This window comes from Petaurus breviceps, unplaced genomic scaffold (assembly GCF_028583685.1).
Source record: "Petaurus breviceps papuanus isolate PSGF00001 unplaced genomic scaffold, PetGlider_PUasm1.0 185, whole genome shotgun sequence".
Classification (NCBI taxonomy): domain Eukaryota; kingdom Metazoa; phylum Chordata; class Mammalia; order Diprotodontia; family Petauridae; genus Petaurus; species Petaurus breviceps.
In genome coordinates, this window is record NW_027185797.1 from 9,975,426 (window position 1) to 9,990,968 (window position 15,543).

A 15,543-nucleotide genomic window follows, 5' to 3' on the forward strand; every position below is an offset into this window, starting at 1 on the left:
ATGATCATCACAGGAGACATAATAGCAAATATCCAAAAGGATGGTCTATGTCATGAATCCTTCAAGGCATCTGGGATTATCAGTGGCACACTCCCCAGTGCATAGCCCATCCTATTCATGCCTTTTTATCTTGGGGAATAGCATCTCAAGGATGGTGATAGCTGGCACAGTAGACAGAGTGCTAGACCTATCGATTGGAACACCAGAGTTTAAATCTAGCTTAGGACATGTACTAGCTGTGTGACCTTGGGCAAGTCATTAAACCTGTTTGCCTCCATTTTCCATCTGTAAAATGGGGGGGGGAGGTAATAACCCCTATTTCCCAGGATTGTTGCAAGGATCAAATAACATAATAACTGTAAAGTACCTGGGGCATACCAAGATATATATTAGCTATTATTATTATTTAAAATATTCTTAGAACTAGCTCTTAATATTACAATTATTTCTAACCTTCCAACTTAATAACAGCAAGTAGCATTTATATAACACTTTATGGTTTGCAAAGTTTTGTTCATGTTATCTGATTTGAGACTCAATTTTGGGAGGTAATGAAGAAGGGAAGGAAGGAAGGAAGGAAGGAAGGAAGGAAGGAAGGAAGGAAGGAAGGAAGCCCTTATTACTGGGATACAAATACTAGGAAAAAAAAGTGTCTGCCCTCAATGAGATTACTTTCTAAGGAGGGATGACAACACATAAAGGGGAGCTAGGAGAGCAACACTGCTTAAGTAAAATGGAATGTGTTAGTTTTGATTTGCACTTGGTTGTAAGCTTAACGTGAAAAAAGCATAAAATTATGTTTTGGTACATCCCCTTCTAGAAAGCAGCACCATTTGCAAATACACAGAACCAAAGACATAAAGCCAGAAGCGACCTTTTGTTAAGGTCATGCATTAAAACCCGTAGATTTTACTTATGCTTCATGTAGAATCCAAGTGCATCAATATTTCTTTCTTTGCACTAATTATCTAATTTGATCCTAGCAACAATCCTGTGATGTAGGATTTTTTTTTTTTTTTTACAGTCGAGGAAACAGGCTGAAAGTGTCTGAGGCAACTTTTGATTTCAGGTCTTCCAACTCCAGGAACAGAGCTCCGCACACTGCCTTCTAAATGCCTGGCATATGTTAGGTGCTTATTACTTGAATGATACATTGTCTCATTTGAATGGTTTACAGAGAATACCTCACAAGCCTGTAAGGAGGTAGCTGATATTGACTCTATTTTACGTTGGATGAAACTGAAGCTGTTAGGTTATACCTGAATGTAACTTCCTCCATCTAGTAAAACCCTTGTCATTTTACAGAGAGCGTAAACTGAGATCAAAGATTTTAAATGACTGGCCCAAGTTTACCAGGGGAAGTGCCAGAGCTGGAGACCACAAGGTCCACTGCCTCCTTCCACTGCTGACATCGCCTCAATTCAGAAAGGGAAGTTCCGATAAAACCTAATGACCCGAGGGAAAGAAATGCTTTCCTAGGTACTGTTCATCCAAAAAAACCCCAAGGATGAAAACTTGGCATAAGTTTGAGAAGAGAGCCCCCACACACGTGAGTGACTGGCACTGCACAAGGGGGAGGTCCTCCATGCCGAGGGACGTGGGAGTTTCCGGTGTTTCCGCAGTGGGCACACCATTCCCGTGCCTGCCTCTCCAAGGTAGGCGGCTCCCCTCCCCCCGCCCGCCAAGGGCGCGGGGCCGCAGGGGCAGGACACGCACGCGCCGCGCGCTCCCTAGCACCTGACATCCAGGAGGTCCGGACCTGCTCCGGCCGAGGCCCCCTCCCCCTGGCGTAAGTGGGTCACCCACACACGCTCACGCGCGTCCCGGGCCCTCGCGCCCAACCCCCGCGCCAGCAGCCCCCTCGGGGCCCTCCCTGATCCCCGCCGGGGCGCTGGCACAGGCCTCGGGCGCCCTGCGGAGCGTGTCACCCACGCACGCACGCCCACGCCGGGCCGGACTGCGGGGCCACTTTCACTGTGTTCTAGGGCTGTGAGCGGGGAGGGGGCGGCGGGGACCCTGCAGCGCCCCGGTCCTTGGCTTTACCTGGGCAGCGGACGCTCACGCTCCCCGCTAATCCTCCTCCTCCTCCTCCTCCTCCCCTCCTCTCTCTGGGGCGCCAGAGGAACCCGCCCGGCCCGGCCCGACCTGAAAGAGAACAGGGAGGAGGGGGCTGGGGGGGAAAGTGGCGGCGGCGGCGGGCACGTGACCACGCTCGCGCCTCCGCCTCCTCCTGCCCCCGGCCCCGCCCCCGGGAGCTCGTATGCCCCGCCTACCACGCTTCACCAGCATCCCGAGCGGGCGCGGAAGACTGCGTGCGCACACCCTCGCCGAACGGCCCGGTCCCTCTGCGGAGGTGGGGGCGGAGTCACAACGAGGAGAAGGCGGAGAGAGCCGCGTGTCCGCCCCGCCCCCGCCCTGCCTGCCCCCTCCACCACGCATGCGCACCGCCAGGACCGGCTCATTTCCCGCGCAGCGCTTCCGGGACCGCGAGGGCGTGGGTCTCACTTCCAAATCCCGAAATTCGGTGGTTGCCTTGTTCACTAGTACCTCGTTGTTGAGATCAAGTAGTCAGTTGAGCCCTACTTCTAAAAATACAGTGGCCATCTACAGCTCCAACGCTGGTCCAAGAGACAGCAAACCTGGCTTGTGCCTGGACGCTCCAACCCCCGCCTCCAGGCATTTTCCCAGGCTGTGCCCCCCGCCAGGAACGCCCTTCCCCACCCCCATTACCTTCTGGCTCCCAGCCGAAATCCCTCCTCCTACCAGAAGCCTTTCCCATCCTCTGCCTCTGACTATCTGCGCACAGCTTGTTAGCGCATGGATATTAGCCAGTTGTGCCCCCTAGACCGAGAGCCCCTGGGGAGCAGGGACTTTCTTGTCTGTCTCCCCAGCCTTTAGCATGGTTCCTGGCTCACCACACTCCCTCTGGCCCCAGCTTCCCTGAATAGCAAGTACTGTCCTGCCACGTGGGTGCTGATGAGTGCATTCTGCCAACAGCAGAGTCCTTATAGATGTTCCATGGGATCCAAGATCTAGAAGGAACCTGGGCCTGAGAGGGAGGGAATAAGCATTTTACACCCTGGGAAGTACATGCTGTTATTATCCCTGTTTTACAGTTGGAGAAACTGAGGCAAACAGGGTTAAGTGACTTGCCCAGGGTCACACAGCTAAGTGTCTGAGGTCACTTTTGAACTCTGGAAGATGAGTCTCCCCGATTTCTGGCTCTACCCTCCACCCCCTGTACTATGACCCCACCTAGCTACCCCTGTGTGTAGGTAGTGTTTTGTAATTGTCTTTCCCATTAAAACACAAACTCCCTGCAGACAGACTGTGTTTTGTATGTATCCCTGGTGTTCTGTACAGTGCCTGGCAGGCACGTGGTGAATGAGTAAATACTTGTTGACTTGGTAGTTTTCAAAGAGGAAGTTCACAAAGATAAAAGTCAGTTTTCCAGTCAGGAAAATTGCGGAAATGAATCCTAAGTGACTTACTATTTTAGAGGGGAAATAAAGCTAACACTGACACTCTTTCTCGGTGTCTCTCTTTACACAAGTGCTCCGTGAAACGCCATTTGAGTAATCATGTGTCACACAGTTCCTCCTTGTGCTAAGCTGAAATCTTCCTCCCAGTGGGCGTAGTTCTGCTTTGTGGAGCCACATCAAATAGGGCTGTCCTTTTTTTACATGACAGCCTCTGAACCTTGCAGACTTCGATTTCTGTTTAACCCTGTCCCTGCTCACATTCTGCTTGTCCCTCCTCGATGCTATCTGTGCATCTTCAACCCCGAGGCTGGCACAGGGTGACACTTCCTGGATTCCTCACTATCCTGATGGCTCTCTTAGATGCCTCTTAAGCTAGCAGATGTTAATATTAATGCAGTCAACATTGATCATCACTAAAAGAAGTGCTTGTGCAGATAATGAAAACTGACAAACTAATAACCAGGTTCATAGATTAAGAGCTAGAAGGGACCTTTGGGTGAAGTGAGGAGGACCTGAGTTCAAATCTGGCCTCAGATACTTACTAGCTGTGTGACCTTGGACAAGTCACTTAACCCTGTTTGCCTCAGTTTTCTCATCGGTAAAATGAGCTGGAGAAGCAAACCACTCCAATATCTTTGCCAAGAAAACCCCAAATGGGGTCAGTAAGAGTCAGAAGAAACTGAAAACAACTCAACAAAACAGCAGCAAAATAGTCCAACCACCTTCATTTTACAGATCAGGTAATAGACTCCAAAAGACAGGACTGAAAAATGACTCAGCAACAACAGACTTGACCAAGACCGCATCGCTAGTGGTGGTGGCTGGTTGGTGTCCTTTGTCCCTAGAAGAGGACCAAAATGACATCTCTATGTCAGAGGCAAGGTTCAATGTGTCCCCCTGTGACTGATCAGACCAACGAGTCTGGAATGTTCTGCCGCAGCTCAGGCACAAATAGTCGGTGCGAACATTTGGGGTGGGTTCTCCAAACTTGTGCATCCTTTGTTTCCTGTGAGCTGTTTCAAATCCACTTTGCACATAGAGCACAGCACCTTCTCTGATGTAGGCACGTCATGCCGACGGGGTCCTGCGCCACTGTCTCCCAAGTCACACAATCAATTCCAAAGTTCTTGAGAGAAACCTCAAAGTGTCCTTGTAGCACTTCTTCTGGCCACCATGTGAATGCTTGCCCTGCGTGAGTTCTCCATGAAACAGTCTTTTTGGCAAGCGCATGTTTTGCATTTGAACAACATGGCCAGCCCATTGGAGTTGTGCTCTCTGAAGCAGAGTTTGAATGCTTGGCAAGCTTTAGTTCAAGAAAGGACCTCAGTGTCTGGTACCTTATCCTGGCAGGTGATCTTCAGAATCTTGCTAACACAATTCAAATGGAAGTGGTTCAGTTTCCTGGCCTGGCACTGGTAAACTAGCCAGGTTTCACAGGCATAAGACGACGAGGTCAGCGCAATGGCTCTGTAGACCTTCAGTTTGATAGTCTAATACCTCTTCTCTCCCATGCTTTCCTTTGGAGCCTCCCAAACACATGCTTCAACCTCATTATCAATGTGTACATCTCTAGAAGCACACTACCAAGGTAAGTGAATTTATCCATCCTTTCACTGTAACTGATGGTTCTATGTATCTGTGGTATGGTGGTGGCCGAGGGAGCACCTGTGTTTTTTTGGTGTTAATCGTTAGGCCAAAATTAGCACAAGCAACAGAGAATGTATCCCTACTTTGTTGTATTTCGAGTGCACAGTCATCTGCAAACAGAAAATCACACACCAGCACTCCCTCCACTTTGGTCTTGGCTTGTAGCCTTTTCAAGTTGCAGAATTTACCGTCAGTGCGGTAGCTGACATCCTCACTGAAGGCATTTGACAACATGGCTGAAGACATGCTAAAAAGCACAGGAGCATCGCTAGTAAGAAGCAGAGCTAAGTCCGTAGATCCCAGGTCCTTAGCACCAAATTCAACATTCTGCTTTACTGTGCTGCCTCCTCTTAGGTAAGAGGCTGGTCCAAAGCCGCGTAGGCACGCTGATGAAATGGACAAGTTTGAAAAGCTTCCTGAGAGTGTTTGTATTCCCAGATCTTCACATGGCTTAGTGAATTTTTTCCCTTAAACATTCAACCTTTAGCTTAAATAAGATTGTCCCCTAGAAATATGAAAATCCTTGACTGAAGCCTTCCCCTGCTGTCCCATCCTTGGCACAAAGAGAGTCCTGGGTTCTCAAAGCCTGAGCCATTGAAGTGTAAACCTTGGCACATGATTCTAAGTTGGAAAGACTTTGGGTACAATTCTGTTGATGTTTGTTAACCAAGGCCTTGTCTGACTACTTTAGGGAAGGTCACAGATTGAAGGATTGTTTTTAATCACAGCAGTTCTCAAAGATTTCCCATAATCTAGTCTTTCAAATGTTGAAACATAAATATGAAAGCCGTAATAATCATGTATAACTTAATGTGAACAAATTAACCAAATTCTTTCTTAAAAACTGTTTTTGATGGGGGAGGAGGGGATGGCAACAAGCATCCCTGAGGAGAAAAAAACGGTGTTGAGAAGTCACCCAAATCAAACTTCACAATTTCTTCTGCAATGGGCCTCTGAGGTAGAATTGGACCATGCTACTGAAGCTCTGGCTATTGGTTGATGTAAATAAGGGTCTGCAGAATAAATATGTCAGAACCCAATTGGTGACCAGAAAATGTCACCCACTGGAATGCACTTCATCATAAGGAGGGAATGAGGGAATGGCGATGGCTAAGCCCAAGCAAAGGGATAGAAAGTACCCCTAGACACAAGTGGAGGGGAGAAGGTGGCCACCCATCAGGTTATTCTTCAATGCAAGTAACTGTAGGCAGTTAATTGGGAATTGATTTATACAGCATTGGGTAATACCCAGTGGACAGAAATTGCTAAGGAGCCTCCAGAAGTGAGGAGAAATGAGCACAGTGGCCCAAGCCAAGGCTTTTTAAGCATGTGCCAGTGTGCCAGGAAAAACTCCCATGGGGACCGTCAGGATTTTGGAACAATGAGTAAGAAAAGTTCTCTAGCCACCTAGTTAGTAGAAATCAGCTGTTGGAATGTGATACTTGCAGAGCAATTCAAGAGGATGATGTCTGTGAGGAGAAAAAGAAACAGGTGAACAGCAGACTCCACATATCTCGTCTTTCATTATATGTAGGTCACATAGCCTAATTTCTCTGAGTGTATTTTCATTAAAACATTTCCCCAAGTATGTCCTTTCTTGGCATTAATGAAATAAATAGATTATTGAGATAATAAAACCATCCATGGTTTGTATTTATACATTTTAGAACTTTTTATTTTGATTGAAAATGCTGTCGTTATTTTAATCTAGCATATTATGGTTAAGGGTTTACTACTGTTCTCATTATTTACAAGCTTAAGTTCAATGCACAGCTGAATCAGAGCCACCAAACCTAGCCAGGCAAACAATAAAAATCAGCGGAATGCCCTAGCTGAAAATCAAGCCTACTCTTTTCAGTACTTGTCTGATCTTTTCTTCTAGTACAGACTGAACGCCCTGAATCTTAAACAATTATTTATCAGGGTTGTCAAATTCTTCTTAACTCACTTGAAATCCCTTACTGTGAGCCTGCATCCCAAAACATGTTGAGCATCCTGCCCCCACCCCACCCTAAATCCTGGGTGAGCCACGTGCAGATTGGGTCACTAAGACTCCCTTTGGCCCTATGATCCTTTTTGTTTGGCATGCAAAAAACCTCCAAGGCCAGAGCAAAATTTAAGTGAAGAAGGAAAGGTCATCATACTCTACCCCCTTTGTCCTCATCCCTGTCAGAGAGAAGACAGAGAAAGAGACAGAGAGAGAGAGAGACTGAGACAGAGAGAAACAGAGAAATAGAGAGAGACAGATATACAGAGACAGAGAGAGACAGAGAAAGAGGACAAAGCCCTCTGTAAAGTGGCCAATGATCTCTTATTAGCCAAACCTGTTGGCTCTTTCTCAGTTTCATCCTTTTTGAGTGGCTTCTCTGTAGCATGTACCTTTCTTCCTGGACAGTCTCTCTCTTCTTGCTGGGTTCTCATGACACTGCTCCCTCCTGGATCTCCTACTGCCAGTGTGACTACTCCTTTGCTAGTGCTTCATCCAGGTCATACCTACTAACTGTGGGTACCTCCCCAGGCTTTATTCTGTACTGTCTTCTTTTCTTCTTCTGTGCTATCTCCCTTGGTAGTCTCATCAGCTCCTAGAGTTTCAGTTATCATCTCTATGGAGATGATTCCCAAAGCTATAGATCTAGCCCCAGTCAGTCTTCTTAGCTCTAGTTGCCCTGTGCTTTGAATATCTTGAATTAGATATCCTATGGGCATCTCAAAACAACCTGTGCAAAAGACCTTTATGTACCTCCGTGCCCCAACCCCCAAGCCTAAGCCCAGCTTTCTCCTAGTACTTTCTGTTACTGTCTAGAACACTGCCATCCTCCCAGTCACTGACAGCCTTGGTGTCATCCCCAGCATTTCACTCACAGTCGTGCCATAGGCCAATCTGTTGTCAAATGTCACTGCTTCTTTTTTTTGTTTTTTGCGTCTTTCCCATATGTCCCCATCTCTCTGGTCACGCAGTCACCAACCTAGAACAAATCAGACAATATATACACAATGGTCTTTACATCTTTAAAATACAATATAAATGCTAACTGTTTAGTGGGAGGAAGAGGAGCAGCAGCAGCAGCATTTTAGGTCCACTCAACCACTGAATGGACTATTTCAACAACTTTCCGATTGGTCTTCTTCCCTCAAGTCTCTCCCTACTCCAGTCCTTCACTCAACTTCCAAATTGATCTTCCTAAAGTGCAGGTTAGGGGCAACTAGGTGGCGCAATGAATAGAGCACTGGCCCTGGAGTCAGGAGGACCTGAGTTCAAATCCAGCCTCAGACACTTAACACTTACTAGCCATGTGACCTTGGGCAAGTCACTTAACTCCAATTACCCTGCCTTCCCCCCTCCAAAAAAGCAAAACCAAACAAAAAAAGACTAAAGTGAAGGTTACTCCCCAATTCAAAAAACCTCCAATGTCTCCTTATTGTTTCCAGGATCAAATATAAAATCTTCAATTTGGTATTTAAGCTCCTTCACAATCTGGCCCCCTTCCTGAAAGTCTTCACTTTCCTCCTCTGCACATGCTTCTTGCTAGTTTTTCACAGTACACACAATACTCTATCTCTTTACTTTGTGCCTCTTCAATCACTGTCCTCTATGCCCTCTGATTTCCTTCAAGACTCAAGTCAATTCCCACCTTCTATGGGAGGACTTACTTCCCAGTTCCTTTCTTCTAGAATTACCTTCCATTTATACTGAATTTATCTTATACACACATAGTTATTTTTGTGTTGCCTCCCCAGTTAGAATGTGAGGTCCCTGAGGGTTAGGACCATATTTTTGCCCTTCTTTGAGTACTGCCTGGCACAAAGTGAGTACTTGATAAAAGCCTGCTTGTCAACTTGAATTATAATCGAACCTGTACATATTTTCCATTGTGATAGGGTCAATGTTTTCCAGGTTTCTCCCTCCCTCTAGTGTTAAACTACTATGTCCCCCCCCCCCCAAGGTGACAGCACTATCCCCTGGGCTTGATTGTTCGAGGGGGTTTATCTCCTGTGTTGAGTCCTTTGCCGAGTACCTCCTTGGAGGTATTATGGCCTCCAGCCATAATGATGTGGCTTCCTGGTCACCTAAGACTCCTATAGGGAGTCAGAACCTTTCAGACTTAACAGATGTCACCATACCATGTCTTACTGACCAGACCAGCTTCCATATGGGAACAAAAGGGGAAGGGGAGGACACATCCACCAAGCTAAGTGCCGTAAGCAGAATCCTGGTTAAATATCCTTTTCCTCCAGCATTTAGCATGGTCCTGATGCTTAATAGGAATTTAATAAATGTTTACTGACTGATTCATTTAGGTTCAAATCTCAGCTCTGACACTTGCTATCTTTGTCATCTTAAACAAGTGACTTCATTCCTCTGAGCCTCAATTTCCTATATGTGACAGGGATACCATGTAACCAAGGACTGAACAATTCATATGTAACAAAGATTTGTAGATCCACCTGAGATGTCCCATTCTACTTCTTGGGCAGAATGGAATTCCACTTTCATGTGACTGGGCGATCATTCCCTCCATCTTGTATCTACCACACATCAGATATTCAGGGAATTAGGACAAAAGCTACTTCCCCCTAATTGCTCTAGGGAATTGTTCTATCCAGATATGGAGGGTAAGGTTAACTTAATCTCAGCCGTTTTAGCTTTTCCTCCCACTATATGCTTATTTGACAAAAGACAACCACACTGGCAGACCCAGGATGGCTGCTAGCACAGGTTCTTAGATCTGCTTTACTAGGAAAGATAGCTGTTTAAGGGATCAACAATCTTTTTAAATTACATTCACCAGTTCAGGGGAAAAGTCAGAACCCTGAACTTCAGAGAAAATACAAGTCGGGAAATAAAGACCAACAGACAGGGCTCTGACCACCTGAAACAAATATATATTTTACATACATCCCTGGATCAAGAGAGCCTTGACTTTTCTTCACATCTCTTCTCTTTCTCTGCTTCTCCCAGCCAATCAGGAGTCACATCTCCCTCTATAGACACAACACAAAGCATTGCAGGGCTCCTCTTTATGGAATCAGCAAATCCTCTTGGAGAATTAGGATATTGGATTAGATGGTGTATGAAGTTCCTTCTCAATCTATGATTCTGCCACCAGAGTTTTTTTTTTTTAATCTTAAATTTTTTTATGTATTTAGTTTTCAATTTATGGAATTAAATACACATTTCCATAACATAGTATAATAATAATAATAAACAATTGTACATGAAACTGCAAATCTATTATGTAAAAGTTGCTATTCCTCTTAAATATATAATAAAGTTATGTAAAATTTCTTCTTTTTCTTTCTTTTTCTTCCCTCCTACCCCCACCCTAGAGATGACTACCATTAGACACAAATATGTATACACACATGTAAAATCATCCTATACATATTTCTAGCTATCAGTTCTTCCTCTGGATTCAGGAAGATGCTATCTACCACCAGAGATTAAATCCTGCCTCTGCCAGTTGCCCATGGAGGTAGGTGGCACACTGGGCTTAGAATCAGGAAGACTCATCTTCATGAGTTCAAATCCAGCCTCAGACAATTATGAGCTGTGTGACCCTGGGCAAGTCACTTAACTCTGTTTGCCTCAGTTTCTTTATCTATAAAATGGGTCAGAGAAGGAAATGACAAACCATCCAGTATCTTTGCCAAGAAAACTTCCAAAAAGGGGTGACCAAGAGTCAGATATGAGTGAACAACAACAATCTGCCAGTTACTTTGTGACTCTGGGGCACTCAATTTCTCCAGGGCTTGGTCCCTCAATTTCTCTTCCTATAAAATGAAGGGGTTTCACGATATGATCCCTAAGGAAAGACAATAAGCATTCCTTTAACTACCTACTACATGCCAGGCATGGTACTAAGCACTTTTAAAAAGTATTTTCTCATTTGATCCTTATAACTAGAAGGGATGTGCAGAAGTTGCACAAAGACAAAGGTTTTGGCTTGATTCAATCCCTATAAGGTAGGTATTATGATTTCCATTTTACAATTGAGGAAACTGAGGCAGAAGTTAAGTGACTTACTGAGATCACACAGATAGGAAGTGTCTGAGGCAGGATTTGAACTCAGGTCTTCCTGACTGCAGACCCAGTGCCTCTATCTTCTAAAGACTCTACCAGATTGAAATATATGATCCTACAAATTCTGTCGGTATGTGGAAAAGAATGTCCAAAGACATTTTAAAATATGATTTGCTTATTCAACAAGGAGATAATGTCAAGAGTCATAAATACAGGAGAAGTATCAAGTGCATTTATTACTGTGAGGTCTTATTCTCATACTGACCACTGTGCATTATTATCAACTTTTCAACAATGCTCAATGCTGCCTTCTGAAATTATGTCTTGGGCATTATCACTGAGCTTAGGTTGGACAAGAGCATATTCAATCTGCAACACTCTGATAATATAAGCAAAGTGCCTGAAGACTGGAGCTCCTAATGATGCACAAGAATTGTCACAGCTGTTTGTGAAGGCTACATTGAATTTTGCGTTGACTTGGTGCTAAAACCCAGGGGAGGGGCGCCTCTTGCAATGCTTCCTGAATATTCATCTGGTTGTTTCTAGTCTCAAGCCAAGGTCACAACCTGTGATAGGGTCAGGAACTAGATACTCATCAGAGGCTGGGCTCGGGTGTGGTTAGGCTGGCAAGTATACAGAAAAGACAAATCTACAGAAACAAAGTACCCATGTAGGAGGTATGTTCTCCTCCCTAAAACAGGCAACACAGGTTAAACAGGAATATGGTTGACATCAAAGTAGAGAATGAAAAGTCACAGAATTGCAGAATCTTAGGGTTGGAAAGAATTTCAGAATTCAGCCAGGAGCTAGCCAGGAGTGTTGATACAAAAGGATGGGATAGCACTAAACTGATCTGAATGAATTAAATCACAAGTAGCATGGTACAGGGGGAAAAGTGATGATTTTAGAGTCCAAGGTCCTGGTTTCAAATCCTAGCTTTGCCATTCATTTCCTGTATGACTTTGAGAAAACCATTTACTTCTCTTGGTTTTGGTTTTCCCATCTGTAAAATGAGTGGATTGAGCTATATATACTCAGATTCCTTCCAGCTTTAAATTGATGCTACTCAGAATTCTCTCTAAAACATAACCAACAAGTGGTCATCCCACCTTTGCTTGAAGGTCTACAGTGAAGGGGGAACCCAAGTAGCCTATCCCTCTCTGGGGGTAATTATTATTAGGAGATTGTTTTTCCTCCCTTAAATCAATCCAAAACCCTCTTCTTTACTCCCATCCCTTCTAGTTGTTCTAGGGGAGTCAAGCAAAATAAGTATAAACAATCTGTCTTCTACGTAATGGCCTTCCAAATAATAGATACCACTTGGACAAAAATAGAAAATTGTTATATGGAGTTTGGGAAATAGATCATATGCCTGGCACAGCAGCTAGGAATCCTTTAACTTGCCTTAATGATAATTTAATCCAACAAAAGGTGGAGGAATCATCAAGGGGGAAATTCTATTCTGGATCTGATTCTCAACAACAAGGAAGAATTGGTTGCTATGGTGAAAATGATTGGGAACCTTAGGGAATATAACTCCTCTCTCATAGAGTTTGTGCTAGAGAAGATGAAAGCTGGGCATAATCTGAAATGTACCTCGTATTTGGGGAGGTTAAATTTCAAAAGTTTCAGAGGAAGGATATAGATAGGACCCCATAGAAAGAGGAAGTCAGGTTAAGACAGGGTGGAATCGTTCAAGAATGAAATACGTTATATGAAAAGAGGAACAATTCTAATGAAGAGGAAAATGACAATTTCTGCTATAACCTCCAGCTGAATGTGAGCTCCATAAAAACAAGAATGGTTTCTCACTTTGCCTTTGCATTTCCAGTGCCTAGCACATGCTAGGCACTTAAGGAACCACCACTGTTGGATTAGATTGCAGTAGAAAAAAAAATTAGATTTTTAAAAGACAGAAATATGCAGAAGATGGAAACAATGTTCAGTAGCATGATGAATTCAAAATTGTGGCTCAGTGTTATAAGAAGGATGGTAAGAATGCCAACATTCAGGATGAGCTGAGGTTGTCAGAAAAGCAATTAATCTTCTTTATAATAGGTGAGAGACGAGGATCAAAGAAGGGACAACATTGATGCTTGAGTGGGTAGGACCATGGTGACTAACAGCAATGAGAAGGCAAAGCTGTCCTACTCTAGTTTTATTCTGCCAAAGAGAATGACCTTTGACTTGGAAAGGACCGAAGGAAAGTACTTAATAGGAAGTTGATGCTTAAGAGTAAAGGAGGTAGTAAAAAGAGATCCTCGATTTCCTTAAGGAATTCAAGTCAGCTAGCACCAATGAACTCGGTTCTTGAGTATGGAAAGAATTAGCAGGCAGGAGAGATTGCACTATCAGTGACATTTAAAGGATTGTGGAGAAAACCCAGAGAAGGTCAAATGTTAGGCCATTTTTTAAAGGATGAAAGAGAATGGAATGTGTGAACTAGAGGAAGTGAGTTTGAATTGTGTCTGGGTAAATTCTAGAACATATTGAAGAACCAATTAGTGATCTACTAGAAGGAGAAGCAGTAAATGCAAAGGTCCAGAATGGCATCAAGAATAGTCCAGGCCAGGGTAACCTTAGGAAAATGCTGTGGTTTACTTAAACTTCACCAAAGCATTTGGCGTGGTTGGTGAAAAGCCTGAAGTCCATATTACAGAAGGATTGGTTGGAGGAATTAGAAGTGTAAACCTGAAGAAGGGGACTTAACCTTTGGCTGATGAGGCGGCTGAGGTATCTGCCTCCAGTCTCTCCCTACTCCAGACCATCCTTTACTCATTTGTTAAATTGATCTTCCTAAAACCCAAGTTTCACCATATCTCTCTTTCCCTCTACCTCTCTCTCTGTCTCTCTCTCTGTGTCTCTGTGTGTGTCTCTCTGTCTCTCTTCTCTCTCTCTCTTTCCCTCTCCCTCTCTCTCTCCTCTCCTTTCCTTCTCTCTCTCTCTCTGACACACACACACACACACACACACACACACACACACACACTCTCTCTCTCTCTCTCTCTCTCTCTCTCTCTCTTCCCTCATTCAATCAACTGCAGTGTCTCCCTATTTCCTCTAGGATCAAATATAAGATCTTCTGTTTGGCTTTTAAAGCCTTCTATAACCTGGACCCTTCTTACCTTTCCAGTCTTCTTATGTCTTACTCACCCCCAGGAGCTTATCAGTGCAGCTCCTTGCTGTTCCTCACACTAAGCACTCAATTTCCCAACCCTAAGCATTTTCACTTGCTGTTTCCCATGCCTGCAACTCTCTCCCTCCCTCCCTTTTGCCCCCTGGCTCCCTTGCCTCCCATCAAGCTTCAGTGAAATTTCCACGTTCTGCAGGAAGCCTTTCCTAGTTCCCCTTAATCTTAGTGCCCTCCCTCTGAGACTGCTCTCAATTTATCCTAGTTATATCTTGTTTGCATGTCATTATTTACATAGTCTCCTTATAGATTGTGAGCTCCATGAGAGCAGAAGCAGAATTTTTACTTTACTCTGTATCCCTAGCTCTTAGCATAATTTCTGGTACAAAATTTATTATTGTTGTTTGGTCATGTCCAACTCTTCCTGAACCCATTTGGGGTTTTCTCGGCAAAGACACTGGTTTGTGTCAAAACAAACAAAACAAAAGTTTGCTATTTCCTTCTCCAACTTATTTTACAGATGAGGAAACTGAGGCAAACAGAGCTAAGTGACTTTCCCAGGGTCACACAGCTAGTAAGTGTCCAAGGTCAGATTTGAATTCAGGCAGATGAGTCTTCTTGACTCCAGGCCCAGAGCTCTATCCATGAAACCACATACAAATAGGCATTGACTAAATGCTTGTTGACTGACTGATAGATGAAGTATATTTGCAAATAATTGAAAGAAATGCTGAATTTCAGCCAGAGGTTAGCGAAAGTAAAGATGTCATGTTTTCCCATGTGGGGTCACAGACCCCCTACAATCTACCAAGAGACCCCTGGAGGGTGTTTCCCTAACTCTTCACCTGAAAAGGTGGTTGGAAGAGGACAGTGCAGCTGTCTTCAGGTTATTTGAAAGGCTGGAATATGAAAGAGGAATCTGCTCAATTTTACTCTGGAGGAAGAAGTCGGAATGGTAAAGGATGGGAGGGGCAGAGCAGCTGATTGGGTTTGATGTCTGGGAAAGTTTCTTAACAATAGAAGAGTCATCTGTAAATGGAATGGATATATTCAGGAGCCAACAGACTCCCACTCACTTGGCAGTTAGATATGTGGTATTAAGGGCTGGACAAGGACTGAAGCTTCTTCCAGTTCTAAAATTCTGTGAGTCCATCATTCAGAGATTTCCAATAGGGTCACAGATTTAGAATTAGAAGATAGGGAGGAAGGAGAGAAGGGGGGAGAGAGAGAGAGAGAGAGAGAGAGAGAGAGAGAGAGAGAGA

The 15,543-nt window shown here is 44.3% G+C and overlaps 1 protein-coding gene and 1 long non-coding RNA gene across 11 annotated transcripts in view; both read right to left on the bottom strand.

Moving 5' to 3' along the window:
* TBC1D5 (TBC1 domain family member 5) overlaps nt 1–2,670 on the bottom strand; it is a 630,316-nt gene extending 627,646 nt beyond the window's left edge. For 5 of the 10 annotated variants that reach the window (XM_069088442.1, XM_069088439.1, XM_069088451.1 and 2 more), the window contains exon 1: nt 2,044–2,242. The gene's annotated coding sequence lies outside the window, so the exon portion shown is untranslated. Of the gene's footprint in view, nt 1–2,043; nt 2,244–2,273; nt 2,359–2,547 lie in introns of those variants that run through there. The other 5 variants (XM_069088443.1, XM_069088444.1, XM_069088446.1 and 2 more) reach the window with 4 other exon arrangements.
* A 1,531-nt stretch (nt 2,671–4,201) lies between these two features.
* LOC138161449 (uncharacterized) lies at nt 4,202–14,363 on the bottom strand. Its single transcript, XR_011168361.1, has 3 exons — nt 14,277–14,363; nt 7,992–8,095; nt 4,202–6,598 (listed from the first exon to the last, which is right to left on the bottom strand). It is a non-coding gene; the product is annotated as an uncharacterized lncRNA (long non-coding RNA).
* Between the last annotated feature and the right edge of the window lie 1,180 nt (nt 14,364–15,543).